Here is a 7235-nt window from a genome sequence, read left to right on the forward strand (position 1 = left end):
ATATATATATATATATATAGCCACTAGTCACGACCTGCGAAGTTTAGGTCGACTAGGGTTACAGCAACAAAAATAGTTGATAACATTTCCTATCTCTCCCAAATATACATCAAAGTCCCTATAAGCAAAATACAAAACAAAATTCAAACTAAACTTTGCCATCCTCTAGACGAACTCCAGCTTACTGCGGAATATCAGGACTTGCATCTGAAAAACAAGGAATATATACGGAATGAGAACCCCCGACCCATGGGTTCTCAGTACGGTACAAATGCCAATTATATACAATATAAGTTAACAGGAATGCTCTAAACAATCTTAAACTCCCATACATCAGTCGTTCCATCCTAAGTTCTCATTAATCTGTAATTAGGTAGCTATCATAGGGGATTCTAATCTACTTCATCTTTTTCAAAGTTCCACAATTCTCCAAACTCCAAATAGAACAACCCTCGATGTCAACCGACACTAGCATGACGCACCTCTCAGATATTCAAACACAAACAAGACAAACAAATAATCCACAAGTAAATTCAGGTAAAGTAATTAGCACTTAGTCAAATAATCTGTACAGTTAAACAAGCCAAGACAAGTAGCATATCCAAACAATCTAATCAAATGCAAATGATGTATGCCTGCCCTATGGCCAATGATATCATTTGTCAGTTATACAGTCAAACCCAACATGTCTGGTAGCTAACCTTGGATGTCCCTGCATGTGCGCTTCCCCGAGCTCATAATCATATATCAATATCATGAAAAAACATCCGGAAAGGTCTAAGTGTCTGACCACATCTTACGACGGAGGGTCAACATTCCAACTAGGAGCAATTGGGACAAAACCACCATCCTTGCGTCTACTCCAGAAGCTCAAACATCAACTGAGAGCAAGCGGGATAAAACCACAATCATTCGTCTATCCCAGGATCTCAAACATCAATTGGGAGCAAGCGGGACAAAATCACAATCCTTGCATCTATCCTAGGATCTCAATTACCAACTGGGAACAAGCGAGAGAAAACCATAATTCCTTGCCTCTACCTCAGAGGTATCATTCTCAACCAGGAGCAAGTGGGGCGAACCACACCCTTGCATTTATCCTGGGAGCTCAAACCCTAACCCAGAGCAAGTAGAACAATGCCACTGCATCTACCCAAGCAGGTATATCTCAATCATAGTCAATTTCTTTATCAAATTCACCCTCAATCTCATTTCACTTCATTCAAAATCATATTCAAACTCAATCATCGTTATCTCTTATTATCTTAATCATGCTCATCATCCTCAATCAAAATCAATCATAATGCTTTACCATTATCATAATCATCCTCAATCAAAATCAATCATCATCATTTCGCCTTATCATAATCATCCTCATCATATCTCTCATTACATTTAATCTATCTTTCTCTAATTTATTGTCTCGCCTTATTAGATCTCATTCCTAACTCATCCACCCTTTATTACACCGGTTTATAGAGGTTTAGAAAGTTAGAAGAATGGATGAGAACTTAAAAATTTATTTTCAGCAAAACAAGCTAAGGTAGTCATGCGTATGCCTTCCGCGTAAGCATGAGTTTCAAAATGGCATTGTCGCGTACGCGGACCACGTTCATGTACGCGAGAGCACTTGGCAGAACCTGTTGCTCGCGTACGCATGACATGCCGCATACACACAAATTCGGATTTTTCATAAAAGCTGCTATGATGCAGAAATTCAATTTTTCAATCCAAACTTTGAACTTTCATAACTTTTTATACAAACCTCATTTTCAACCATTCTTGAACTATTGAAAAGATCATTAAATAATTTTTATAAAAATCTATTTCATTGAATTTTCAACTCCGAGGATCGAATTACGGCCCACCGAAGTTGGCCAAAAACCAATTTTTACCCAAAAGTAGAATTTATCAATTTCCAAGAGGTTCATAAGCCATATGAGTTTCTTCATCAATATAATACCTCTCAAATATTTCAATTCACTCCTTTACTATCAACCAAGTTCAAGCTTACTTAATTTACATATTACAACTCTAAATCATCATTTTCACACCTTAATTTCATGCCTTATTATTCAATGCATTTTATCAACTTATTCATTTCAAAAATCAATTCAAACCACATTTTAAACCTCCTGAATGACCCATCATCATTCTCAAATTATATCAAAATAATTTATGTCCTAAATCACCCATTTTCATCCAATTCCAAGCCTAATCATTCCTTCCAAACCATTTCAATCAACAATTCAAAATTCCAAAAACTTTTTACATATTCAATACCAATTTTAATAATTACCAATCCAAACATAAATCACACATTCCAATCTATCACACTTACCCGGTTATGGTCTCAGGCCCAAAATTCACGGCCTCCGACCCAACATTCATCAATTTAACTCGTAAATTATAAATACACAATCACCATCCAAAGTCAATTTCAATAATGCATCAATTACAACATATCAATTCCATCCAATTACACAATTGAAACTTAATCCTAGGGGCACCTAACCTAGGACTTCATATCACAGTACATGGTATTTAAATGAAATTTAAATCATACCTTAATGTCCGCAATTTCCAAACTCTCGGAGCCTTGTAATTACTCCCGCACCAATATCACGCCGAGCAAGCTCTGCCTTACGCCCAAAATCAATCCAACAAGTTCTAATCCATCTAATTACATAATTTCACATAGTCTCAACCTAAGATTTTCGCATAAAATGAAAAAAATAGGAGGAATTGAGATTTCTTACCTTGCTTCACTTAACCTTGGGCTGAAACCTCAATAGCACTCAAGGTTGGACCTAAACACCAAAAACCAAATCCTTTAATATTTAACCCCAAAAATACGAAATTAGAAAGAATAAGAAACTGAGCACAGAATTTGAAATTTCTTACTACTTTGTTTAGATAAAATTGAAGAGGATTTTGAGATGAACGTGTGGCCACAAACGACTTATCAATCAAAGTTTCAGAGAGAAAGTTATGGGCCAAAGAAGAAGATGATGAATAGTAAAAATTGTTTCTTGTGGGCCTTGGGCCCGATTCACTTGTTTTAATCAATTGACTTAATTTTGGGCCAAAATTTTTAAAATTGGCGCTTTAATTCGTATTCCAATTATTTTTACTTTCTAAATTATAAATTCTAGTTTCTTAACCTTCTTCACTCATAATTAATTGTCTCAATTGTAGTGTTAGATAGACTTAAGAGCTAGTACTGCCGGTTAAATTACCAATATGCGTTTTTACGTATTTTTTCGAAATATATTATATGTTCCCACTCAGAAAAATTTTTCGAATCCAATTATCATCGTTAAATTTTCAAATTCCTAAGTTTTAATTTTTGACCCTATCCGGCCGCATTTTAACTATTTTAATTTAATGATTAATTATCTAATTAATCATTTTATAAATTTTTTGGGTCTTACACTAAAACTGGCTTTTTGTTTATTGTTGGTTATTGTTATGTTAGTAATTGTGATTGTTGTTTGTGTAGCATGAAAGTAGTAAAGGCCATTTGGATATTGTGTAATAGAAAAACAGAAATGTGATGGTTGTGATTATTGTACCCTATGAACAAATGAATAGAAATGATAACACAATATTTTATTTTGTCATTGTTGTTGCTAATTGTAATTTAGAAATGAAGGAATATGAAAGTAAGGAACAATAATAAAATTTTAAACATTCAATTATAACATTTAGCATACGTTAATTGTTTTTAAATTTATCTGTGTCAAACTAGACAATATCAAAAAACAACATAAAGTATTTAACTCAAACCAAAACACATACATCCTGATACATGGAACTCAGAAATTATAAAGTTCAATGTTTAAAACCAAAATATCTCAATGAAAAAATCTAAATGTTCAATTATTGAATTTTCTTGGTAGTTTGAACTCCAGGGTTGGTACAAATCGCAGAACGTTACGCAACCTTGAAGCTATAGCTGCAGATGCACCAACCATTAGATCAATACGAGTAGTTGTTGGTGGTGGAGTATTTGAAACTGGAATAGTGAGTGGTGGAGGAGCGTGGAGGAGCACTAGTGGCTGGTAGTAGGGCTGGCAATTCATACCCTGTTAGGATTTGGTTGAATTAGTCCCACATTGTCTGCCATGGATAAGGATGAGTTGTGGCAATTGGGTCCACAATTGCACACGGGCATTGGTTGGCGTTGAGATGCAAGGTGTGTGGCGGAGTTAGGTCGATGGCTGAAGAACTTCCAGGAAAAGCCAAGTTGGAAGTTGCACCATGAATTTTCAGCAAGGTTTCGATCTCTACCAAGGGGAAATGCTTGGAGTGGTCTAATTCCAAGTGAGTATACTTTCATGGTGGAGTATGATAGTTCTCTGAACTATGATTGTCGGTATAGACAATGGCAGCAAAGAATTGTCAGTGTTGACAATGGAAGCTGAAGATGTGTGACTATTTCAATCAAGGTGGAGATTGTTAGGATTTGGTTGAATTAGTCCCACATTGCTTAGGATAGAAAATGGAGTGGGTGGCCTAGGCTATAAATATGAGGCTAAGTTCTCCATTTGTTTTTACACCAGTCAGAAACACTTTAAGCTTGTATCTGATTTTTCTTTTCCTCTGTACTCTTTGATTAGAGAGTGTTGTGAGGCGTAGTTAGATATTTGCTTTGAGAGAGTGTGGGTGTACTGGGGTGCCGGTGTTAGAGAGAAAGAAGTCTATGTGTTGTAACAATTTTCACATAGTGATATTCTCTTGTTGTCATTTGACAACGGCCGTGGTTTTTCTCCGGTAATTGGAGTTTCCACGTTAAATTCTTGTGTTGTGATTGTGTCTATTTTATTTCTCTGTCAAAGGTGTTTTCTCAAGGGGGAATGGTGTCTTATTCCCAACATACCCTACCCGCGGGTACCCAACCCGGTCCAACCCGTTCGGGTAGGGTAGGGTACAGTCCGAGTATGCCTGCGGGTAGGGTAGGGTACGAGTTTAGGGTGTACCCTACCCTACCCTACTCGTACCTCATATATAAAACATATTTTATAAAAATTAGGTATATAGTGAAAGAAGTGAGAGTTGAACCCACAACCTCCCTTATGCAATGACTTACAATAAGTAAACAACCACTAAAACTAGTTAGTTAATTTAGTAATTTAGAGCATTATTTTTTTATTTTTTATGTTATTAATATGTATAAAATTCGAAATGATTGAATTTTATATTTACTTTGAAAAAATTTGATATTTCTGCGGGTAGGGTAGGGTTTAGAATTTTAGGGTGCGGGTAGGGTTAGGGTTGAGAGATTCTCAATCCGTGGATAGGATATGGTAGAGTTTTAATAAAATTTTCAACCTGCGGGTAGGGTTAGGGTAGGCTCCAAACCCTACCATACCCTACCCATTGCCAGCCCTAGCTGGTAGAGGATTGAAGCTTGTACAGTTGGTGATGGTGAAACAGTTGAAGGATGAGGTTATCTTCTTTTTTGTGGGAGCTTTGCTGGTCTTGCCTGGGGTTGCACAACAGCTGTTGTAACCTGTAGGACAATATTTAATTAGATGGAAAAAATATATAAAGCAACAAAAAAAGAGAACAATAATTGAATTAGGCACTAATATTGGAGTATATTTAGAAATTAGGGTTGAATTGGTGGTTGGAGGTGGTACATGAATATGGTTCATAACTTGGTTGGGTGGAGCAAGAGTATCAGCCATAGAAATTGGGTTCATAATGGTAGAGGTTGGCTGCTGGGTAGGTTTTAAAATTTCAGTAGTTTTAGGTTGATTGATACATGAGTTTGGAACTGGGTTAGGAGGAATGGCCCTGGAGCTTGGTCCTGTTCTCAGTAAAACTGGTTGGGTAGAGACTTCAACCACCACCTCCTTACTTTTTTTGGATGGTAGTTCGTCCAAATACGTTGGAACAGATATTCCATCCTCCTAGTACACATGCACCTTTCCGTGGTTTCTTTCAGCATAGAAGTACATTTCCAAGAGCTCAGCATCAGAATTTAGTTCCCTTAGACTAGTCTCTAAGGGCCTCTTTGGAACCAACCACTAATAGTGTTCCACCTTATCATATCCAAACTCTTTGTAGTACTCCCTGATGAAAAATATATCTAACCGATCTAGGTCAAGTTTCGGAATCTCTGAAATATGGTTCTTGATGTATGAGACGATACCGTTTTCACTCGTCACAAAAGGATCTCCATGGTGACACCAATAGTAATGAGAGTCATCTGCAAACAACAAATGATCATTAAAATTATCGTCAACCAGGAAGGCACAATAAATCCAAACCTTAACCCACCATGAAAACACATAAACTACGTACATAAACTACATACATACTTCTATTTTCAGCACATTCTAACCATAACTACTATCATACGGACAAAAATAAACAATAAAAATGAAACAACAACATACAAATAAAATCTTAACAAAAATTTTTAGAAAAAACACAACATTATAAAAGGGATGAACGAATGAATATCGACTTAACAATATAGAAAAAAGTCATGATCAAGAAAAACAGAGAAGTAGACGGCGGCTATTTTGTTTCTCCTTTTTATTTTAGTTACTTCTAACAACCAAAATGCTTTTCGTTAGACCACTATGTATGCAATAGAGATGAGACAATTACAATGTGGTTGTTTTTTTTGAGAGAGAACGCTAGAGAAAATTCCTCTCAAAGTGGTGCATTCAAGAAAATAAGGAAAAAAAAAAGAGATTGCGTTGGATTGAGAGAAGAATAGTTATTCAGCATGTTAAATCCCCTCTATATATACTAAACGACGACGTTTCTATCCTATTTGGATGCCAAATAAAAAACGACGTCGTTTTAGAAGTTCAGCGTGATTTCCGTCAATTCAAATCATCTTTTCGTTGAAAAATATTTTAGAGACAACTATAAATCACTTTTGTTAAATTCAGAGATAATATTGAGGTCACTATCAGTTTAGAGACGATTTTAAAGTTCGACTGCAAGTTGAGAGACCACTTTGAATATTAAATAAAAAAAAATGTAAAATGCGTTAACAACAAGCGATGCATATGCACGTGAGCGCAATTATTTAGTAACTGGCCGGCATGGGCCAATGAATCCATATACACAATGTGGGACCCATTGGCCAGCTCCCTTCACTGACCTTTTTTGGCCTTTTTCCTCCATTTAGAATCCATAAATAAATTGAGACGTTAACAAAATAACAATAAGAAATAACTTAATATTTACTATATTATTTTTCTAAGGTT

The sequence above is a fragment of the Arachis ipaensis genome, chromosome B10 (assembly GCF_000816755.2).
Source record: "Arachis ipaensis cultivar K30076 chromosome B10, Araip1.1, whole genome shotgun sequence".
Classification (NCBI taxonomy): Eukaryota; Viridiplantae; Streptophyta; class Magnoliopsida; order Fabales; family Fabaceae; genus Arachis; species Arachis ipaensis.